At 43.1% G+C, this 24,389-nt stretch overlaps 1 protein-coding gene and 1 non-coding gene across 3 annotated transcripts in view; both read left to right on the plus strand.

Moving 5' to 3' along the window:
- Positions 1 to 24,389, plus strand: part of CTNND2 (catenin delta 2) — a 1,102,711-nt gene that overhangs the window by 990,568 nt on the left and 87,754 nt on the right. The gene's annotated exons all lie outside the window — the stretch shown is intronic.
- Positions 19,519 to 19,622, plus strand: LOC113879297. Its single transcript, XR_003507272.1, has one exon. It is a non-coding gene; the product is annotated as a U6 spliceosomal RNA (small nuclear RNA).

Consider the following 24,389-nt stretch of genomic DNA (forward strand, 5'->3'; position numbering starts at 1 on the left):
TCCCCGCAGTGACCTGTCCTTGCAATGGTCCTTTGATTCTGCACTCTCATACCCAATCCATCAGCAGGTCTGGCTTCCTTCTGAATTTTCCCAGAACCTGACCCTCCATGGCCACTTTCCAGGTCTCATTGCCCCCCACCCCAGTGCCACCATCTACTCTCAAAGGAGCAGCCAGAATGGTCCTGTCAAAACCTTACTGCATGTCTTTTCTCCTTTTAAAACCCTGCATCAGCTCCTCGTTTCTCTCAGTGTGAAGGTAAACGTCCTTGTTTGCGCAGCTCTGTACGATCCAGCTCTGTTCCCTCTCCAGCCCCACCTCCTTTCTCACTGGCCGCTGCTTCACGTGGTTCCTTCATGACCTAAGCCACGAGCCTGCCTCAGGGCCCTTGAGCATGTGGCTCCCTGCACCCCATCTCCGCTTCCTTCAGATGTCCATGTGGTTATTCCTCAGCCCCTCAGGTCTTTACTCAAGTGTTACTTTCCCAAAACAACCTTTTCTGGTGCCTCTTCTTAAAATCCTACCCCCTTTTACTGCTTTATCAATCTTCACGGCACTAATCACCCTCTGACATGGAACATATTATTTATTTATCTTGTTTCTTGTCCGTCTCCCTGCACTGGAATGTCACCTACTGAGAAGAGGAGGTTCCATCTTTTGTGTTTACTGATGTAGATCATGTACCTAGAACACCACCTGACCCATACCAGGGATTCATCAATATTTGCTGAATGAATAACTGAATTATTAATGATTTTTTCCTGTCTGGCCGTCATGTTATAGTGAACTGCAAATCAGCAAAACTTGAAGTAAGCAAAAAAATATATATTAAATAAAGAAAAAGATTTTATATTAATAAAGAAAATCATCCAAAAATCAGTTCATTGTCTACTAAAGTTTGCTAGATGTATACAGACACTCATAATTTCAGAAGGAATCCAGTTGTTTCCATCATGGGGGTCCAGTTTGAATTACATCTCTTCTTAGATTGTTCTTTTAATTAAGGGTGGAGGGAGGGACAGCTACCATAACTCTGGTTAAGAAATGGTTCATCTTCCTTGGACTCCATGATACGAAAAAGTTCAAATAAACTATTGAACAATAATTACTCTACCCCATAAGCTCTATGAGGATCTGATAGAATAAATTCCACTTGATTGTGGTGTATGATCCTTTTAATGTGTTGTCAGATTTTGTTTGCTAATATTTTGCTGAGGATTTTTGCATCTATGTTCATGAGTGATATTGGTGTATAATTTTCCTTTTTTGTGGTATCTTTGGTTTTGGTAGCAGAGTGATGGTGGCCTCATAGAATGACTTTGGAAGTATTCTTTCCTCTGCAATTTTTCAGATTTTGAGAAGGATAGATGTCAGCTCTTCTCTAAATGGTTGATAGAATTTGCCTGTGAAACCATCTGGTCCTGGGCTTTTGTTTGTTGGGAATTTTTAAATCACAGATTCAATTTCAGCACTTGTGATGCTCTGTTCATATTTTCTGTTTCTTCCTGGTTCAATTTTAGAAGACTGTACCTTTTTAGAATTTTAGAATTTGTAGGTTGTACCTTTTTAGAATTTGTCCGTTTCTTCCAAGTTGTTCATTTTATTGGCATATAGTTGTTGTCATTCAGTTCCTAAGTCGTGTCTGACTCTTTGTGACTCCATGGACTGCACCACGCCAGGCTTTCCTGTCCTTAACTGGCTCCTGGAGTTTTCTCAATATCCTGTCCATTGAGTTGATGATGTCATCCAACCATCTCATCCTCTGTCGCCCCCTTCTCCTCCTGCCCTCAGTCTTTCCCAGTATCAGGGTCTTTTCCAGTGGGTTGGCTCTTTGCTTCAGGTAGCCCAAGTATTGGAGCTTCAGCTTCAATATTAGTCCTTCCAGTGAATATTCAGAGTTGATTTTCTTTAGGATTGATTGATTTGATCTCCTTGCTGTCCAAGGGACTCTTGTAGTAAATAATCTCTTATGATCTTTTGTATTTCTGTGATGTCCATTTTAACTTCTTTTTCATTTGTAATTTTATTGATTTGAGTCCTCTCCTTTTTTTTCTTGTTAAGTCTGGCTGAAGGTTTATCAATTTTATCTTTTCAAATATCAGCTTTTAGTTTCATTGATCTCTTCTATTGTTTTCTTCATCTCTATGCCATTTATTTCTGCTCTGATCTTTGTGATTTCTTCTGCCAGGTTTGTGTTTTATTTATTCTTTCTCTAGTTGCTTAATGTGTAAGATTAGGTTGTTTATTTGTGATTTTTCTGATTTCCTAAGGTAAGGTAGTATTACTATCCACTTCCGTCTTAGAACTGCTTTTGCTGCATCCCGTGGGTTTTAGATTTTTGTGCTTTCATTTTCATTTGTCTCCAGGTATTTTTTATTTCCTATTTGGTTTCTTCTAAAAAAATGATTTTTTAAAAAAGATAGTACTAAAAAGAGTGTCACATCTTCGGCCTCTCCCTGTCTTCCCATTCAGGCTGTGTCCATGGCTCTGTGGATGTCTCTGCCATCAGGTGATAAGTAGGCTGCGGGGAGATATTTGTGTTCTTCTGAATGATGCAGTGCTGTGGTCCAGGTGACTGCACATCCACCCACTTCTTTGCAGCCTTCCAAAAATGTTAATCATCCTCCTGTGTAAAGCGTTGTTTCATCATTCAGAAAGGGTTTCTTTTTCATGGTGATAATTAGCTTTGACGAAAAGAACAAACAGTACTGTCCTGCTCTAGCACGTTTACCAAAATGCCAACATTTCAGCACGTTAACAGTTCCTGATGAAGACGGCAGGTGTTTCTTCTGCCATCAAGCGAACAAGCAAACCTCTAACAAAACGCAAAGCATTTCACATATGAACACTAGATAGGAAAGATACTGGGGTGGTATCACCGACTGCCTCTTATCTCTAACCACTCTTTCTGATAAATTCTTCATCCAGACCAGCCTTTGTACCATTGTCCCTGCTTAAAAGGCTTTCCCTGAGCAGTTCCCTTCCCTGGCCTGTGCTTTCATCTCTGTGCATTTACCCCCGTCCCCCGCCACACACACCCCCCAGTCATCACTCAGAGCCCCAATGAAGGGAGAAATAGGGGGTAACCAAGGATGGTTGGATGGCATCAGCAACTCAATGGACATGAGTTTGTGCAAGCTTCGGAAGATGGTGAAGGACAGGGAAGCCTGGCGTGCTGCAGTCCGTGGGATCGCAAAGAGTCGGACACGACTGAGCGACTGAACAACAGCAGAGCCACCGGGGAAGCAGATTTCCATTATATAATTTTATTTTTGTGCTGTCTTTCACGTTTTCTGCATTGCATTGCATCTCCTCCCAATGAGATAATAAGCAGGAGTCAGGTACCATATTTATTTCTATGTCCTTCCATGCCTAGCCCTTGTTGTGCTCAGTACATATTTGCTAAACTAATTCTCTGGTGGGTGAATAACATGGGTTATTTATTCTGGAGAGCAGATCTAGAGGAGGTTTGGGGAATCCCACATAGAGAGAGGGCAGGGAAGAGGATGCTCTTTTCACAGCATCCAAGGAAGAGAGGAAAAAGACGGTCAGATGCTGCCAGAAATCCTGGACTCAAGTCAAAGTCATTCTGTTGCCACTTTGGAAGAGGCTTGGGTTGGGTGGGAAATAGCAATGCTTTCTGCGTGTGCCCTGACAGTTCCTAAAGGTTGGAAGAACCGCTACACCGCTACAGGTGGTATTGGCAGAGCTCACAGGGCACACTCCTTTGCTTCCCTGGGAGATGGCTGCCAGCCACCCTTTCAGGCAGGCGAGCCAGGCTGAAATGCTGGGAGTATCTTCCTGGCTGCTTCACTCCCCTCCTTGGACTGAAGAGAGGGACCTTCGCTGCTGTGTGAACCTGGCCCTTCCTTCCCCAGCTCATCTCAGTCCTGTAGTCACGTCCTCTCTGCCCTGCACGATCCTTTCCCTGTGCTCTGTCATCATCTGGAGATCGGCTCACCACATTTGGAATCATAGACAGATGCCTCCATACAATCATATGATCTGATGCATTCTTGACATCGGGCCAACCATCTTTTCACCTTAGCAACTGTCTGAGCTTCTTCTATCCAACACCTTCTCAACCCAATCCAGCCTCAAAGGGAGCACCAGACTCTGACTCTTGCCAGCATCAGGAAGGGCTATTTCCCAAGGAAGTCTGCTGGCTCCCAAACACTTCTGTCCCCCAAGAGAGACGGAGGAGAAGGGACCCCCAAATCTCCAGGGTCACGTAGCAGTGCACATGACACACTTTCCTACACTCACGAAATCACGAACAAAATAAAGGGAGTTTCTTGCCCAGGAGTTAAGTATTATTGAAGCATCAAATCTACTGCTATTTCCCTCCCCCCTCAAGGCTGTCTGATCATCCCTTTCATTCATTTTAGGGAGGGCATTCCCTTCCTAGCTTTTTTTCTTGCCCTAATCTGTTTGAAATACTAAGATAAAAGATTTTATCTCACCACTCTGATGATTCTTTGTAGACAGTGGTTGCTGATTATATTTGAAGGGCACCATAAAAAAGTTGTCTTTAAGTGGAAATGAAGACAGAATAAAGAAAATGGTAATGTTGATGGAATGAGAATCACCCCTTCCCCCCAACCGCTGCCCTTGTGTCAGATCTCTACTTGGTGAGCAATGTCTTTTTTTTGGAGACATGGGAGGGGAAGAGGGTGGGGGGACCTTCATTGTATACAAGCTGCCCTAAATGTTGTGCTGCTTTGTAAACATTCTCTTTTATTTAATGATCTCACAGCTGAAATTTCAAGGTGTATACCCACGGAATTCTAGACTTGGTAGCACTGATCTTCACCAGGTAGTCCAGTGGTAGGGAATCCGCCTGTCAGCGCAGGAGACATGGGTTCGATCCCTGGGTCAGGAAGATCCCCTGGAGAAAGAAATGGCAACCCATTCCAGTATTCTTGCCTGGAGAATCCCATGGACAGAGGAACCTGGGGGCTACAGTCCATGGGGTCGCAAAGAGTCAGACGTGACTGAAGAGACAGCAGGCAGCACAATCTTCCTCCATACTTTGGGATATATTTTACCCAGTACTTGAATCATGAGGACATGTTGGTGGTAGTTGCTCAGTCGTGTCCTCTCTTTGCGACCACATGGACTGTAAGCTGCTGGGCTCCTCTGTCCATGGGATTCTCCAGGCAAGAATACTGGAGTGGATTGCCATTCCCTTCACCAGGGGATCTTCCCGACCAGGATAGATACCTAAGTCTGTGCTCCATCTCCATGAAGCTGCATTCCAGATGCTGCTTAGGAGATCATGCCTCAGAGTTTGTCTAAATTCTTTGGCCAACTCATTGGAAAACACCCTCAAGCTAGGAGACACTGAGGGCAGGAGAAGTGGGCAATAAAGCATGAGATGGTTGGATGGCATCACCGACTCAATGGCATGAGTTTGAGCAAACTCTGAGAGATGTGAAGGACAGGGAAGCCTGGCATACTGCAGTCCATAGGGTCACAAGGAGCCAGACACAACTTAGCAACTGAACAGCAGTAGGAATGAAACACATCCTGGTCTTCATCCTCTGTGTATTCAGAGTATCACGGTGTACTCATAGCGTCTCCTAGGGCTCTTAAAAGGTATGGCACTACCTTTTAAGTACACACATGTGTGTGCTTTATTACTTTCTCATCTCATGCCAGTAGTGGCTTCCATGTAGCAGAACCCCCTGGGATGTGGGTATTTGCTCCTGGAGGGCAGACCTTTCACAGGCCACTCACCACAGCCTCATGGGCACCTTCTTTACCTGCGTTCCCAACCCTGGGAATCCCACCTGTGCCCAGGGAAAGACTCGAGTCTCTGGAAACCTCAGTGCAACCTGGGAGGCAGTGTGTTATTCTTATCACTGGGAAATGTGTAAGCTTTACTTTATTAAGTAGGTTTGAGGACATTTTTAGAGACATACCTTCTCTGCGTTTCAAAACATGTTTCTTCAGACCCTGGCAGATGTTGTTTTAATTAAAACACATGTAATTTCAATTAGTATTTTTAAAAGAAGCCCACTTTCCCAGACAAGGTCCTTCTTCAGAGCACCCTTTGCTGACTCATTTTTAATAACTTGATTTCTGGAGCCAAGTTCTAGCAGCCAGAGAGCTGTGTGCTTTGGCCAAAACTTGGTATCTTCAGATTAAGCGCCTGTGTTAGAGCCCTCATCTCCCAAACCCCAGAGCCTAATCTCATGAATGCTGCCTCCCTTTCCAGCAAAGACTTGGGTTCTTTGTTAATTAACTTCAGACACCTGTTGGGGAATTTTGGCGGCTGTGTCTGGCAGATAAGAATTCCTTGGAAGGGCAAATGGTAAATAAATTGAAGAGCCAATGATTATTTTATTAAACAAGACTTAACGATTGGCCCCTTGGAAATATTCCCATGTGGGGAAAAGGCAAAACTGACTGAGCAATTTGCAGTTGATTCAGACTTCAGGACCTCTGCCTAAAGACCTCAAAGAAAAGAAAAAAAAAAAGAAACCTAACCTTACTTGGACCATTTCAGTATTTATTTTAATGCCAAACAGTTTCAGAAGAAAAACTTCGGAGGAGAGCATGCATTAGAAATGAAATGCCTCTCCCAAATACCCCAATTCTTGAGAAATAGAAAAGAGGATTTTAACAGAATCCTGTTTTTAAGTTGTATTCCTTCTGCATGTTAACTGCTATCTTTTCCCCTTACCAGAAGTGGGTGGGTGGGTGGGTGCATTTCATCATGTGAAAATAAGTTGTTATTTTTATTCAGGAATACTAAAAATAATAGATTAGAAAGTGCTTTAAAAGTTTGAAAACGAATACTCTTTTAGCCATTCTGCCTTGTGTCTGATTGTATTCGGTATCCTGGATCTCGAGGAACTGCCGAGCAGACAAAGACACATGTAACAGGGGGAGGGTGTGTGCATAGACCATACATTGAATGGACCAGTGGTTCTGACCCGGAGGACACACGAGGCAGTGAGATGAGGAGGAGGCAGGCGCTGTAGAGAGGTGAGGCGTCCAGGCCAGGAAAAAGGACAGAAGCGAGCCCCAGAAGAGGCCAGGGACCCAGAAGGCGATAACCGATTGGAGGGGCAGCTCCCCCAGCACCTGGGCATCCAGGCCAGGAGCTATAGATTTTGCCACTTGAGAAAAAGCAGGATTTTTCTTGAGATGCTTTGAGAAGAGAAAGCCCTTCTGCCAGACTGGGATCAAAGAGCAAGAGAATCAGGCAGTTCCCAGAAGTCTCTCCTCAAAAAGTCCTAAGAGTTCTTTCAAAACGCTTAGTTGCAATTTAGAGATTCCTTCACTTAGAACCAAGAAAGTTAATGAAAATTTACCGTGTCTGAGACACACTCATTTTTTCAAACTTAAAATGAAATTCCCTGTTCAATTTTGCATACGATAACGTCTTTGAACAATGTCAGGTAAAATAGCGGCTTTGGCGTGAAATGATAAAAGACAAACGACTTGTTTCTGAAAACATGTAATATCCTTTGAATCCCACATTTTCTCATCCTGAGTATTTAATGTGGGCAACTGAACTTGAGACAGTACAGACCTGGCTGGTGCAGGCATATAGTAATGTACAAGGTGTTGATTTCATTAGGAGTCACTACTATCCCAGCATCAACCTTAGAGGGTATTCAAGGTAAATTAAAGGGTAAGAAATTCCCACGGTCCTCATTTGCAGACTTGAACAGTTTAATTTTCTCATCAGAGTCACAGCTATGAAATGGCACGTGGTATTAAACTTTTTAACTGAATATTAACTTCATAGACTAATAGTGCCTGGTGTTTCTGTGAGTCAGGTTCCTTATAAGTGACCTTGTTACTCTTTTCTTTTGGGGGGAGGCAAGGGGGTTACTTTTTAAAAATTGAAGGATAGTTGATTTACAATACTGTGTTAGTTTCAGGTATACAACAAAGTGATTCAGTTATACATTTTTTCAGACTCTTTTTCTATTTTAAGTTATTATATTGAATATAGTTTCCTGTGCTACACAGGAGGACCTTGTTGGTTATATATTTTATATGGTAGTGTGTATCAGTTTATCCCATATTAGTGATTTATCCCTCCTCCACCCTCCCTATTGGTAACCATAGGTTGTTTTCTATATCTTGAGTCTATTTCTGTTTTATAAATAAAGTCACTTCTATTATATCTTAGATTCCTCATGTAAGTGATACTATATAGTATTTGTCTGATTGACTTCATTTAGCACAATAGTTTCTAGGTCCATCCACGGTGATGCGGATTCTTTTTTATGACCAAGTGATATTCCACTGTATATGCGTACCACATCTTCTGTATCACTCATCTCTCTGTGGACACAGGTTGCTTCCGTGCCCTGGCATGTAAATACTGCTATAATGAACCCTAGGGTGCATGTGTCTTTTCAGATTAGAGTTTTCATCTTTTGAGGGGTTTATGCCCAAGAATGGGATTACAGGAGCGTATCATAGCTCTATGTTTAGTCTTTGGAGGCAACTCCACAGTTTACATTCCCACCAATAGTGTAAGAGGGTTCCCCTTTCTCCTCACCCTCTCCAGCATTTATTATTTGTAGAGCTTTTGATAACCACTATTCTTTTTGAGGAGTTAATATTGTGAATTATTATTCTTAATGCTTAGAGTGGGAAGATTAACCTGTCATATTCTCCTGAAAGGGCTTCCCAGGTGGTTCAGTGGCAAAGAATCTGCCTGCCAGTGCAGGAGACAAGAGTTCGATCCCTAGATCAGGAAGATCCCCTGGAGAAGGCAATGGCAGCCCACTCCAGTATTCTTGCCTGGAGAATCCCATGGACAGAGAAACCAGGTGGGCTACAGTCCATGGAGTCACAAAAGAGTCAGACACAACTTAGGAATTAAAACAACAACAGTTCTGACTGGTGTGATGTGACACCCCATTGTGGTTTTGATTTTTATTTCTCTAATAATTAGTGATGTTGAGCATCGTTTCCTGTGCCTGTTGGCCATCTGTATGTCTTCTTTGGAGAAACATGTATTTTGCCACCTTGTCACTCTTAAAATGTTAGAATAGAGGGTGTGTGTGAGAAATTACCCACAGGCTCTCTCACCAGCAAATCATTTTGGACCACGGGGTCTCCTGCAGGGAACAATGTCTCAACTCACTTCCTCAGACCGCAGCTCCCCACGCTGTGTACCACAAATGGGTCACAGACTGTACTGAACCTTGGATGTGCTTAGGCCACAGGAAGGTCTGAGAAGCAAACACGTAGATCTGTAGCCCCCAGCAGCAGGGCTCAGCTCTGACCCCAGGATGCGTTAGCATTTTCTGCATGCTGAGGAAACAGTTTAGAAATTCTGTCCGATACAAGCCTCCCACCTGCACAGCCCAACGTGAGACACCTGCTTTCTGTCATTCTATCTGGAACTCAGAAGTTTGAACTTTCAGCTCATCCTCCCCTTTGCTCCTCATTCTAACCCAAACCCTAGTTTTGTATTTGCCCTCGTTCTTCCAGAAATGGAAAATGAACAGAAATGGATACTCTTGGGGGATGGGGGGGCTTTCTTTTCTTTATCCTTAGGAAACCCATCAGGATGTCTTGTTGATACTTCTTCAGGGAGTTTTTTTATTTCCCTTCATATGTACTTCCCCTTTCAGTTTCAGCCTGCAGCATGGTGAGTCCAGGACATGCCCATGGTCTCTTGCCTGGATCACTATGTCGCTCTCACCCTTTCTGAGTTCCCACCATCAAATCACAGCTGCCACCTTAATCTTTGTAAAGTCCTCCAGTAAAGGAATATTCAGTGTTTCTGTGATATGAATGACACAAAGTGAACTCTGCTGCCTGATTTTATTTTTCAATAAAGCAGTTTGTATTAAGGCTCCTCCAAGAGTCTCCATACTTCCTAGTCTGGACATGTCTCTCTTAATCTTACTCAAACCTCCAAAGCATGTGAAATACTCATATATCATGGTTTCTAAGAGAAAACTTTCCTCATTTTCTTCCTTTCTTTTCCTTTGGCTATTTCTCCTCTACTCTACTTCAAGGCTCTGTTCTGGGTCAATCTTCTGTAAAGCTTATCGTATCAGTTCTTTATTTCTTAAATTGTATTTTCCAGTTCTAGAATTTCCATGTGGTCCTTTCTTATAGTTTCCATTTCTCTGCTGAATTTATTTGTTTTTGTTTTGTGGATGCATGTTGTCCATTTCCCCACTCGATACTTAGCATTTGTATAGTATTAAAACTCCTTGTCTGTTATTCTGCTATCTGGGTTGTTTGTGGATTTGCCTGTGTTGACTATCCTTTCTCTTAACTTTCATATTTTCCTGCTCCTTTGCATGTCTTGTGATTTCTTAGTTATGCTAGATATTGTGTCTTAAAATAGTAGCTGCTGCTGCTGCTAAGTGGCTTCAGTCGTGTCCGACTCTGTGAGACCCCATAGACGGCAGCCCACCAGGCTCCCCCATCCCTGGGATTCTCCAGGCAAGAACACTGGAGTGGGTTGCCATTTCCTTCTCCAATGCGTGAAAGTGAAAAGTTAAAGTGAAGTCGCTCAGTCATACCCCACCAAAGCACCCCATTACTTCTACTGGTCTGCTAAGGTGGAGGGCTGAGTTAATCTAGTTAATCTAATGTGTATTTTAACCGTACCTGGGTTTTAGTTAAATTCAGCTTTTAGCACCGCGTTCAAATGTTTCAAGAGCATGATCAGTATTTAAGCACCAGTTAGTTGGTTTTAGAAGCGGAGCACACACACATTCTGAATATTCTTCTGTGCATCACAGCCCAATCGCGCGTTTCTCAGTCAGAGGAGGTATCTGGATCTCTGCACTGTCTACACTTTTCAGACCTGAAGCAATTTTACCCTCACAGTGTGTATCCAACCCCAGTGCTTGTGGTTCCTCAGTCCACAGCCATCCTCCTAGCTGGGCTCTCTCCCCACTGTCCCTGCTCTTACCCTTCTCTTTCCACATGAGCTTTTCTGCCCCCAGTTCCCACAGTTGCCCTTTCAACACCTCCCTTTGATCCAGTCCTTACCCATCCTCTAAGACAAATTCAGGTTCCACCCCCTTTTATTTCCCTTTTTTTTAAAAAAAAAAATTATTTTAATTGGAGGCTAATTACTTTACAGTATTGTGGTGGTTTTTGCCATACATGGACATGAATCAGTCACGGATGTACATGTGTTCCCCATCCCGAACGCCCCTCCCACTGCCCTCCCCACCCCATCCCCCTGAGTTGTCCCAGAGCACCAGCTTTGAGTGCCCTGCTCCGTGCATCAAACTTGCACCGGTCATCTATTCTACATATGGTAGCATACATGTTTCAGTGCTATTCTCTCAAATCAGCCCGCCCTCCCCATCTCCCACAGAGTCCAGAAGTCTGTTCTTTACATCGGTGTCTCTTTTGCTGCCTTGCATACAGAGTGAAGTAAGCCAGAAAGAGAAACACCAATACAGTATATTAACGCACATATATGGAATTTAGAAAGACAGAAATGGCGGATCCTATATGCAAGGTTCCACCCCCTTTACAAAGCTTCTTGAGAACCCTGTGTTTAGTTTTGTGCTCTCTACGTGTTGATCAACATATTCCCCTAAATTTAGCACATAAGGAATATTGGGTACAAGACCCATATGAGCACACAGTGCTTCGGATGCAGTAGTATCATCTCACCCAAGCTGATAGCTCTTTAGGAACAGGAGAAAAAGTCTTTCTCTGTTTTCTTTTTTTTTTTTTTTTTTGCTTCTTTTGAAAGTCCTCACAATGCCTCGAATTCTGTGAATGTGATCACAGCCACAGAGAGGTGTCGCATCGCTCTGCTAGAAATGAGCTCCAGGGGAGCCGGGGGAGACACTTACTTATTTGCTGCTGAAAACCCCAGAACAGGGCTGTTCCAACATCTAGCAGATACTTAGGAGGTTTCATTTGAATGCACAATAGATTGAAGTCATAATATTGTGGTTTCAATACCTAAATTCCCATTGTTATTTGTCGATTTACCTGATTATTCAATATTGGTTTGCAGTGATAACCTATAGCATAACATCTTTGACAAATGAGACCTACAAGTAAGTAAGTAAGTGGAGAAGGAAATGGTAACCCACTCCAGCATTCTTGCCTGGAGAATCCCATAGACAGAGCAGCGTGGCGGGCTCCAGTCCATGGAGTCGCAAAGAGCTGGACATGACTGAGGAACTAACACTTACTTACTTAGCAACTCTCTTTCCTCACCTTGAACACAGCAGCAACACTACATTCCTAAATCTAGAGCTCCAAGCCTTATTTTTGCTATGTGAACCAAAGCAGAGGAAAAACACTTTTTCAGACTGATTCTTTGGTTGCAGCTGTATCCTGGAGTCACCCAAGCCCGCCCCCAGAGACGTTCAGTTATTAGCACTTATTTTTAAGCTTCCTGGGGGGTTGTAATATCTAGCCAGGGTTGAGAACTACTGCTTGAAAGCTCTGTAAGACCCATCAGAAATAAAAACAGCCTGCTAATCTGGAAAACTGTCTTCTCCTAATTTTGAAATGTTTCATAATGACTGCGGTCTAAACCTGAAGCCATTATCCCCTGAGTATTTTTCTCTGAGACATTCTCTTTCTTTGATTGCAAGAGACACAGACGTTTTTTTTTCAACAATGATTCTGATTCAAGCTTCCTCCTTACATTATTGGATGTAATGATAATGACTTTGAAAAAGCTGATTTCAGTTAACATTGCCACTAAGGCGATTGATAGCTGGAGTCAAAACAAAGCATGAATTCTTGCAAATACATAGGCTTCCCAGGTGGAGCTAGTGGTAAAGAACCTGCCTGCAGGAGACCTAAGAGATGTGGGTTCGATCCCCGGGTCAGGAAGATTCCCTAGAGGAGGAAATGGCAACCTACACCAGTATTCTTGCCTGGATAATCCCATGGACACAGGATCCTGGCGAGCTACAATCCATGGGATCAAAAAGAGTTGGACAGACTGAAGTGACTTAGCACAACACATCAGCTATTTGTTGTTAGATAATCTTTCATAACACACATGTAGTTAAACAAGTCATGAGTCTCTTCAGTTTGACAAAGGATTCTAACTTAACTTTTCCATTTAATAAAGCCCCTTATGACAAAAGACTAATTGAATCATGAGGATGAGTGTAAAGAGCTGTTAAAAACATCAAATTCAAGTGTAAAGCTGACAATAGAGCTCAGGACTGAGAAGACTACAAGGACTGTCTCGGTTTTTCTGATGGTGGTAGGGTGTCCCCTTGGGACCGCCCTTCCCCACTCAGGGTGTCTGAGTTCTCCATAATTTGGGAAGCCTGCAAGTGTTGAAGGAAAAAAATGACCGCAGGGTACCAATGAGCAAGCAAAGAACAATAAATAGAAAATATACAAATTAATACTTTGAGATATAATCCTGCCTCAAAAGCATCCTTCAAAAAATGAGAGTGTTAGCATTACCTTTCTTGAGAGCTGCTGTTTCCTGAGCTGAAGCTATTTATCACTTCCCAAATATACTCTCCTTGGCTGCTACCTTATATCTCTGCCTGATGATTTATTAAAATGTGTTTTCTTTGATATGCAGAGGTGACGCTAGGCAGTGTGTGCTTTAAGTTGCTTTCAAATCTGAAGTCTCTGGGGTTCGGTGTGAAGGCTGCATCAGCTAAGGGGAGAAGCTAATGGCTTCCCTTGAGGATGCCACCTTTGACCTTGATTTCTTGGCAGGATGCTAATCTACTGAACTAAGGAATGTTGGGCAATAGGGAGACCAGGGAGCAACTCCATTGGCTTCATTGCACACTCCTCATTTGACCTGATGCTGTATATCCTAGTGTTACACAGACCTTCCTTTGTGACACCTCGCTTACTCACTCTAAGAAACAATACTGCTCCCTTCTCACCAGTTCTCCCTACTTTCCCAGGCTGGGGGAGAAGAGGTAGGAGATACAAAGAGGTGGGGTGGGTGATAAATATTGACAAAGATAATTCTTGAATGAAGGTACAGCGTATTGTTTCTGAAACATCATTATAGAGGGAAGTAGAGGAATTGTTCAGTTCCCTATTTTCCATGATGCAAAGGACCACAACTAAACTAAAAACATTTGAGTTAGAAAGCAGAGCACCTCTCTGGGTCAACATTTTAAAAGGTAAGCAAGTGACTGTGCTATGCTACTCAGTTGGATAGTAATGATCTGTGAGCAACAGACAATGAATGCCAGTATTCCATAATTAAGTACAATTTGCAAGGAAGCCCATCTTAAAAGGATAAGTGACCTCCTATGTGTAAACAGGATTGCATCCATGGTAATTAGACACAAATGGGAAGGACAGACTGGCTGAGTCAGGCTTTGTCTTCTTCCCATGTCTGCTTAAGGCAGCGTGTCCAGCCGCCCTGCTTTTCAGCTTCCCAGCTGGCTCTCAGAGTCACCCCCAACCAGCTGAGCAGGTGGGCCCTGGGCAGGATGGAGCAGAGGATTTAGGGATTTGGAGTGAGCGTGATCCTTGGAGAGCAATATCAGGGAGGAAAACCAAAACCACAGATGAGAGACAATACCACAGTTGTTACTTACAGCAACAACCACAGCTCTGACCCAGGCTTCATCTTCGAACCACCCGCTCCTGCTTCTGGAAGGAAGCTGAGGGCCTGGCTTCCACTGGATACAGAATAAGCAAATGGCAGCTGCCTAGAATACCAGTTAGTCTAACCACACAAACAAATCAGTGAGTCCAGCTTTGGTATCTTCTTTGGGAAAATGTCTGTTTAGACCATTTTTAAGCAGAATGGACTCAGGGAATGTTTGCCACTCAGGAGCAGGGAGGGGCTTGACTTTGTCCAGTGAGGTAAGGGAGGCTGTGAACATGAATATGGGTGGGTTTTCAAGCAGATCAGGTTTATTGGAAGAATGCATAGGGAAGCCAAGGATCTGAAAAATGGAGTCCCTGGAAATCTCAAGCCCTGCGTTCCCTCAGAGAATCTTCACGAAGTCCCCAGGCATGTAGGACCCAGTTTGGAGACCTCTGTCGCAGGGTAGCCTGACCTTGGCGGACTCGAGATATGACCTTCCCATTGCTCCCACCTGGCCAGTGGTGGATGCTAGGAGAATGTGCTTCTCTGATGGATTTGCTGTGTTTTGACAAGCTGTTTCCTCACACTCCATTTTTGAGCTGCGGTTCCCTAGGGGGAGCTTTACCACATAGAGAAAAGCAGCCAACTGCATGCTGAGAAACACCAGGCAAGATTTAAGGATTACATTTGAAGCTAATTAAGACTACAGTATGAATTTTATGCTCAATCATAATTTCTTATCTACATAGAAAGTATCATTATTGAGACAATAAGCAGAGTATTTGAAACTTCCTGGAGACTAATTAAATAGAAAGAAGTCTGGCTCTCAGACTGGAAGCTCCACAATTCAGTCCTCATACCATAAATGTCTGATGTGATGGTTTAATACAGTTGCCAAGATATTGTACTAAGAAATAGCTGGATGCTTCAAGGGGTGAGCATAATTCTCTCCTTGTCTGCTGACTTTGGAAATGTGGAATTACTTATCTCCTCATTCATCATTTGGCCAATATTTATCATGGCATCAAGCCCATCGGTCCCATCACTTCATGGCAAATAGATGGGAAAAAAGTGGAAACAGTGACAGATTTTCTTTTCTTGGGCTCCAAAATCACTAAGGATGGTGACTGCAGCCATGAAATTAAGACACTCACTCCTTGGAAGGAAAGCTATGACAAACCTAGACAGCATATTAAAAAGCAGAGACATTACTTTGCCAAGAAAGGCCCATCTAGTCAAAGCTATGATTTTTCCAGTAGTCTTGTATGGATGTGAGAGTTGGACATAAAGAAGGCTGAGTGCTGAAGAAATGATGCTTTTGAACTGTGGTGTTGGAGAAGACTCTTGAGAGTCCTTTGGACTGCAAGAAGATCCAACCAGGCAATTCTACAGGAAATCAACCCTGAATATTTGTTGGAAGGACTGATGCTGAAGCTGAAGCTCCCATACTTTGGCCACCTGATGTGAAGAGCAGACTCACTGGAAAAGAACCTGATGCTGGGAAAGATTGAAGGCAAAAGGAGAAGGTTGCGGCAAAAGATGAGATGATTAGACGGCATCTCTGACTTAATGGACATGAGTTTGAACAAGCTCAGAGAGAGAGTGAAGGACATGGAAGCCTGGCATACTTTAGCCCATGGGGTTGCAAAGAGTCCGTCTCGACTTAGTGACTGAACAACAACAACAAATTGTGTGCCTACTATGTGCTCATTCCAGTAGAGCATCAAAGTTCCTGCCTCCTGGACTGTATGGTCCAAGAATGCAAACAGTTACAAAAGGAAGCAAACAGTATTCACCTTCCGCATTGTATATGACCAAAATAGTTTACAGGATTAGAGTGTAACAAGGAGAGGAGACTGTTGAGTGAGTGGTCAGGAAAGGCCTCTACCAGGTGACACCCAAGCAAATCCCCAGTGATGGACAAGAGCCAGATGTTAAACTATCTGGAGAAAGAGTTTTCCGGGCAAAAGAAGTAGCAGAACAAAAACTGTGCTGCAGAAGGGAGCTTGACATGTGCCTAAGGTGGTGAGAAGGTCAGTGTTTTACAGACAGTAAATGAGGCAGGAGCAGTTGGAGGTGGTGATGGTGAGTGAAAATAAACCTTTAAGCCTGGAGAGGGTACCTGAAGATTTTTGGCTGTACGAACATGATGGGATTTATGGTCCTTGAAGTCCTCTCTGGTTGCCGGTCAGAGACCAGACTGTCGGAAAGCAAGAAGGTCAGTGAGGACTTGACCTCAGTCTGGGAGGGAGATCATGGTATCATGTTGGGAGGAGCCAGCAGGCCTCAATGAATGGGATGCAAAGCACTATAGATCGGAAAAGGAAACTGGACACAATAGAATCAGGAGTTTTGTTCAGGGCTAAAAGTTTGAAATGTCTGTTAGATACAAAAGAAGAAATGCCTGGTAGAAAATGGGAGAGATCAGTTATGATACTCATAGCTGATATATTCATAAGTGTATCATCAGTGGGGGAAAAAAGATATTTAAAGTCATGGTCCAATTATTTTAATTCCCTAAATGCAGAAGCAGCTACAGGAAGCCTAATCCAAAAATAAAATGCCAAGCCACAGGTAGACAGGCATTTCTTGGCTCATTAACTAAAGATAGGTTTCTTCCGTAATTGTATTCTTTCTTTTCCCCTTTGAGTAAAACAGACAAGAGATAGTATTGTTTCTTTTGTGAGTGCTACTGAAAAATATAAGACCAGATGCATTCAAATAATTTTAGAATTATCTGTAGGTCATATTTGTGGGGCACTTTGAAGTGTGTCTTACTTGTTTAGGGACAGTAAGTAGAGCTTATTCATACACAACTTCCCCGGTAGCTCAGTGGTAAAGAATCTGCCTGTGATGTAGGGGAACACATCAGGAGCTGCACGTTTGATTCCTGGCTCCAGAAGACACTCTGGAGCAGGAAATGACAACCCACTCCAGTATTCTTGCCTGGAAAATCCCAGGGACAGAGGTGCCTGGCGGTGCCCAAGTCTACAGTCCTTGGGGTCGCGAAGAGTCGGACGTGACTTAGCAACTAAACACACGCAACATTCAACTGCTGTTGAGGTGTCAGCCTATAGATCCACCCAGGAGGAAACATGGCGGTGGGGTGGGGAGAGGGTCGGCCAGTTGAGATTGATGAGCAGTGTGGATTTCCATCCACTGGTCTAGACTCTCTCCTTGGGTATTATTTGCTTTGCTTTTATTTCCTAAGGCTCCTTATTCTGCATCGTCACATTTGACTACTGAAATTTTCATCTGTCAGTAATTTGTGTGTGTGTGTAGTCATCCCTTATCATAGTGCTTCTGGGAATCAGTGAATCCCTGCGAACGAGACCGTATACCTCCTCATTCTGGCTTGTTCAGTTTTCCATGAGGCAGAACTTGTTTTAGGGATGCATATGTGAAAGGCCAAGGTATTTATCCATGGAGTATATTTTAATGAAAATGAATGGAAATGCTTCTTTGCTAGTACATTTTATAAACTCAGCAGGAGTAGCTACCTCCCCTTGATACCATCCATACAAATGGTCTGGCAGTGAACTTATCTTCCATTTTTCGCTTGTGTGCAGGTCTTGGCAGGAGAGTTTGTCAAACATTTAGAAGTGAGAATAACATACAGTGACAGAAATGCTTCCAAGAGATATAAATCTAATTGATAGAAGACCACTGGAGACACTTGTAGCCAAGCTTACCTTATTTGGCAGGAAAAATATATATATTTTGCTTCTTCTTTCTTTTGCAATTTTAAGTAAGATTCAACTTACTTAAATTATAGTTCTCTTTATAGATAGATAGATAGAGATGGGTACAGATATAGATAGAGATGACTTCTGTGGTGGTCCAGTGGTTAAGAATCTGCCTCCCAGTACTGGAGACACAGGAGATGTGGGTTCAATCCCTGGGTCAGGAAGATCCCCTGGAGGAGGAAATGGAAACCCACTCCAGTATTCTTGCCTGGAGAATCCCATAAACAGAGGAGCCTGGCGGGCTAAAGTCCTTGGGGTCACAAAGAGTTGGACACGACTGAGCCACTGAGCCCACACACGTGGATATAGATATTGATATCGGAAGCACAGAGTTTTGTGACTTTTTCTTATAAATTGAGTTTGTTTTCATTCATTTGAATTTTAGTTGACTGTGGGTGAATGATTTTCTTATATCTTATATCTTATTTCTTTCTTATATATAACTGGGTTTTGTAGGCCACCAGAGTTTTTGTAAGCAATGTGATTTTTATTCCAAGGCCATTTTGAGAGATTCATGTGATGCATGCAAAAACGGGAAATCATGGTGGTTCTGCTTTCAAATTCCCAACAGCATCTGTATGTTTGTTTGCTCATAATTGAGATCCAGCTCTGTAGTACTGATGGTCCACACAACCCACCGCATTAAGCAGTCCATATTCTCCCTGTAAGCTTTCTGTTTCCTCTAGTTTCCTAGCTGCTCCATGAATGAGGCTGTTCTCTGGTCTTGATAGCACCCTGAGACAGCTGCCATATACCAAGAGGCTGGAGGGAGGGTGTTGGCAGAGGCATGTGGTTTTCCATAATGCAGGTTAAAGGATAAAGTCATAAGTATATAGATAAGACATATGTCACAGCAATACAGCCCAAGCAGGGACTCCACACACCGAGATTAATTGAGAAAGGCTCAACATGGAATCACCTTTGGGAACAGCCTGGACACATGTCCTGACTTGACCCCAGACTTCTTAAGGCCAAGTCTGTGTGTGTGTGTGGAACCTGATCATCTCTCTGTCTCCAAAGCTCCACAGGCAATTCTAACACCAGTCAAGGCAGAGATCCTGGTCACTCTGCTGTGTTAGTTAGCTCCCACTAAGCCAGCGATTTCCTCTTATGAACACATACTGCCCTTTTCATGCTTGCTGGGCCATTTTGCACTGAACCCTAAATGTTTATTTAGTAAAGGGCATTCGTATCTTCAGAAGACTTAGGTCAAGTGCCACTAAGTTTGTTCAAGAAGCCCATGAATTTAAAATACAGAAGCAGTGCTCACTTCTGCAAAACATGCACTAAAATTGGAATGATACAGAGAAGATTAGCATCCTTGCACAAGGATGACACACAAATTAGTGCAGAATTTCTTATTTTTGTAGAAGAAAACATGGTTACCAAAGGGGAAGTGGTGGAAGGATAAATGGGGAGGACGGGATTAGCAGTTGCATACTGCCATGTGTAAAATAGATAAACAATGAGGATTTACTGTGTAACAGAGGGAACTATAGTCAATATCTTGTAATAACCTATAATGGAAAGTAATTGAAAAAAGGAAAATATATATATGTGTAACAAAATCACTTTGCTGTAACCTGAAACTAACATAAATTGTGAATCAACTGTAATTCAATTTTTAAAAGAAACTTAAAAAAAGAAAAAGAAATTTAAGAGACTGATTGACCAACTGTAATGTATGGGTCTTATTAAAACAAAATGTAAAAAAACTAAAAACAATGAAATAATCAGGGACTTTGAAAAAAAATACAAGCAACTTAGAAAGGAAATGTCATTATTTTGAAATAAGGTGATGGCATCACCGACTCGATGGACAAGAGTTTGAGCAAGCTCCAGGAGTTGGTGATGATCAGGGAAGCCTGGCGTGCTACCGTCCATGGGGTCACAAAGAGTCGGACACGACTGAGCAACTGAACTGATATAAACTATATCAGATTCTATAACACATTAAATATAGGAGTAAAACTAAGCTTTTCCCAGATTCATTTAAATTTATCCTGCCTCTCACTTGTCAATATTTCTTTCCTTAAATTTTACTGGATTATAGTTGATTTACAGTGTTGTGGTAGTTTCAAGTCTACAGCAGTGATTCACTTCTACATGTGTTCGTTCATTTTCAGATTCTTTTCTCATATAGGTTATCACAGAATATTGAGTTCCCTGTGTTATACAGTAGGCCCTTTTTAGTTATCTATCTTATCTGTAGTAAGTAGTATGTGTATGTTAATCCCAAGCTCTTAATTTATCCCTTTCTCCCCACATTTCCCCTTTGGTTACCATAAGTTTTTCAATATCTGTAAGTCTGTTTTTCAATATTTCTTTAGTAATAACCCAAGTTAACTCAGTCAGTGATATTCACTGAGTGACAACCACATTAAAGGCTTCATGCTAGGTGCTATGATTCAAAGTGAAAGTGTTAGTCACTCAGTCGTGTCCCACTCTTTGCAACTCCATGGACTGTAGCACACCAGGCTCCCCTGTCCATGGAATTCTCCCAGCAAGAATACTGGAGTAAGTTACCACTCCCTTCTCCAAGGAATCTTCCCAACCCAAGGATCAAACCTGGTCCTGCATTGCAAGCAGATTCTTTACATCTGAGCTACCCGGGAAGCTATGATTCAAAGATGACATTTATTTAAATTCTCAAAAGAAGATTCACTAATAATATTGAGATGTGAAGGACTTATTCTCAGAAATAAAATCTGTTGCTCAGACACCTATTTTTTTTTTTTTTTAGTTCTACCAGTTTATTGCTCCCAACCCATCTGCCTCCACCCTCATGCATGCGTGCTCAGTCCTGTAACCCCATGGACTGCAGCCTGCCAGGCTCCTCTGTCCATGGACTTTTTCAGGCAAGAATACTGAAGTGGGTTGCCATTTCCTTCTCCAAGACACCTAATTTTGATTCCAACATATTCTTAGCAAAGGCAGATTGGGGGAGACAGCCCAATCCTAGCTCCATGGCCTAGGGTCCCCAGCCCAGGACCCAATCCTCCAGAGCTGGTGTGTCTAAGAACCCACACGACCACTTGTGCTGTGACCTTGGGCACCAACTTCTTTCTGCATCCAGGAAACCAGCTCAACGGCAACTTGTTGGTGCAGTTGCCCTGCCATCGGTGAGCCCACCGTGAGCCCTGTCTGGCCAGGCAGTAGTGGCATTCCTCGCTGTAGTCCTGACACACATCACCATCCCCAGCAGTCTCACATGTGGGCCAGCAGCAGTTCAGTCTCTCCAGCCTTTGCTCTTCGTTACATGGGTATTCTTTCTCCAAAGCCAAAAGACCGCTTAGTATGGTACCACCAAGCACAGTCAGCCTCTAAAACAGCCACCACTGGCTTGCCTCGATATACCCAGCAACTGGCTTCAGATCAGATTGTGGGAGGAAAACTTTTCTACCAACTTGGGTCTTAGTACTAGGTCAGGGGCAAGCAGAGGAAATGCAAGTTAATTGACAATAGAGTCGCAGGAGAAAAGACAGTATCTATTCACATGCATGCAGGGTACTCAATAAAGTGAGTAATTCACTGAACAACCAAGAGTAATGGTTTATATATCAGCATAATAATGGAAAGGAGGAGGAAACAGGGCTCCCGGGGGAATAAATGGAGGGTCTGACAGCTTCTATAACGTGTATACATGCAGTTTCTCATCGCCACGCTAATGGTCATTCTCGTTCTTGGCTGGAAGCTCCCCAGAGAAAGGATTGATGACAGCTTCCTTCTCAAAAAGCTCTGCAATTAGTCAGATAAGGGGGGCTCCGAAAGTCTTGACTGTGAATCCCAGAAGCCTCCCATTTAAAATAATCTTTATGTCATTCTGCTGTGTCCCTTTAATATTGTCGCAGTATTTGTTTAGGGAGCCTTACTTGTAGCTCCAGTTTCTATGTCCTTAATCCCATTTTCTCAGACCTTTCCACTTCATTCATTCCTCAGTCAAGCCTAAGGCGGGAGACGGATGATTTAGGTCTTGCCAGACCTCAAGTCAGGCTTCCCAAGTGGTGCTAATGGTAACCTGCCTGCCAGTGCAGGGGACATAAGAGATGCGGGTTCAGTCCCTGGGTTGGGAAGATCCCCCAGAGGAGGAAATGGCAACCCACTACAGTTTTCTTGCCTGGAGAATCCCATGGACAGAGGAGCCTAGTGGGCTACGCTCCATAGGGTCACGAAGAGTTGGACACGACCAAAGCAACTTAGCACGCACGCACAGACCTCAAGCCAGCATTCTTGTGACAGGTGGCAGCTCTGATGGTTCTCATCACTAAACTTCAGCCAGCCAAGCAGCTGTTACAAAACCCATGCCTTGTCTCAAAAACCAATTCAAAGCTCTCAGTCTCCTGATTAACCTTAGAGAGTACATTAAAAGTAATACACCAAAAATAGACTGTATGATGCGATGGCATCTACTTTGTGGACACATGTAAACACAGAGCTAACTGGGACCACTTAGTGTGGGGCAAGGCTTCCCTAGTGGCTTGGTGGTAAAGACTCCACCTTCAATGCAGGGAGATGCAGAGGACGTGAGTTCAATCCCTGGGTCGGGAAGATCCCCTGGAGGAGGAAATGGCAACCCACTCCAGTATTCTTGCCTGGAGAATCCCATGGACAGAGGAGCCTGATGGGCTACAGTCCATGGGGTCACGGAAGAGTCAGACACGACTCAGTGACTAAACAGCAGAGTGGAGCAAATAGCTCTTTATGATAATATTCTTCTAATACAGAAAAATAAATGATACCTCTCACAGAGACCCTGAATCATCTAGAAACTACTGAATTGTATTTACTGTGTAGCAAGCCTTCAACTTTTACAAACTTCACTCACAGCAGAGCCAGACCAAGGGTGAGTTCTCTTTCCAAGGGAGGAAATAGTGATTCAGAGGATGGCAGGTGGGCCTGAGAGTTGATACATGTGGGCTGGAACCATGAGATGGGGTTTTGCAGGGGACCCCTGATGAAGGTAACCGGAAATGTGTTTATTGCCCTTGGTAGCTGTGATATTACCTTTTAGTATCTTTTCTTGTTGATCACCTTTTAAAAATTTTTTTTAATTTTATATTGGCATATAGTTGATTTACAATGTTGCATGAGTTTCAGGTGTACAGCAAAGTGGTTTAGTTATGCATATATCCATATTGGTTATTATAGAATACTGAGTAGAGCTCCCTGTGCTGTACAGTAGGTCCTTGTTGGTTATCAATTGTGTACATAATGGTGTGTATATGTTCATCACAACCTCGTAATTTATTCCGCCCCCCCCCAAACTTTTTCCTTTGGTAACCATAAATTTGTTTTCTAAGTCTCTGAGTATGTCTCTGAGTTGTAAATCAGTTCATTTATATCATTTTTTAGATTCCACATATAAGTGGTATGATGTGATGTTTGTCTTTCTCTAGCTGACTTGCATCTCCTTCAGTTCAGTTCAGTCAGTTCAGTCACTCAGTCGTGTCCAACTCTTTGCGACCCCATGAATTGCAGCACACCAGGCCTCCCTGTCTATCACCAACTCCCGGAGTTCACTCAGACTCACGTCCATCGAGTTAGTGATGCCATCCAGCCATCTCATCCTCTGTCATCCCCTTCTCCTCCTGCCCTCAATCCCTCCCAGCATCAGAGTCTTTTCCAATGAGTCAACTCTTTGCATGAGGTGGCCAAAGTACTGGAGTTTCAGCTTTAGCATCATTCCTTCCAAAGAAATCCCAGGGCTGATCTCCTTCAGAATGGACTGGTTGGATCTTCTTGCAGTCCAAGGGACTCTCAAGAGTCTTCTCCAACACCACAGTTCAAAAGCATCAATTCTTCGGCACTCAGCCTTCTTCACAGTCCAACTCTCACATCCATACATGACCACAGGAAAAACCATAGCCTTGACTAGACAGACCTTTGTTGGCAAAATAATGTCTCTGCTTTTGAATATGCTATCTAGGTTGGTCATAACTTTCCTTCCAAGGAGTGTCTTTTAATTTCATGGCTGCAGTCACCATCTGCAGTGATTTTGGAGCCCAGAAAAATAAAGCCTGACACTGTTTCCACTGTTTCCCCATCTAATTGCCATGAAATAATGGGACCAGATGCCATGATCTTCATTTTCTGAATGTTGAGCTTTAAGCCAACTTTTTCACTCTCCACTTTC

This window comes from Bos indicus x Bos taurus, chromosome 20 (genome assembly GCF_003369695.1).
Source record: "Bos indicus x Bos taurus breed Angus x Brahman F1 hybrid chromosome 20, Bos_hybrid_MaternalHap_v2.0, whole genome shotgun sequence".
In the NCBI taxonomy this organism is placed as follows: domain Eukaryota; kingdom Metazoa; phylum Chordata; class Mammalia; order Artiodactyla; family Bovidae; genus Bos; species Bos indicus x Bos taurus.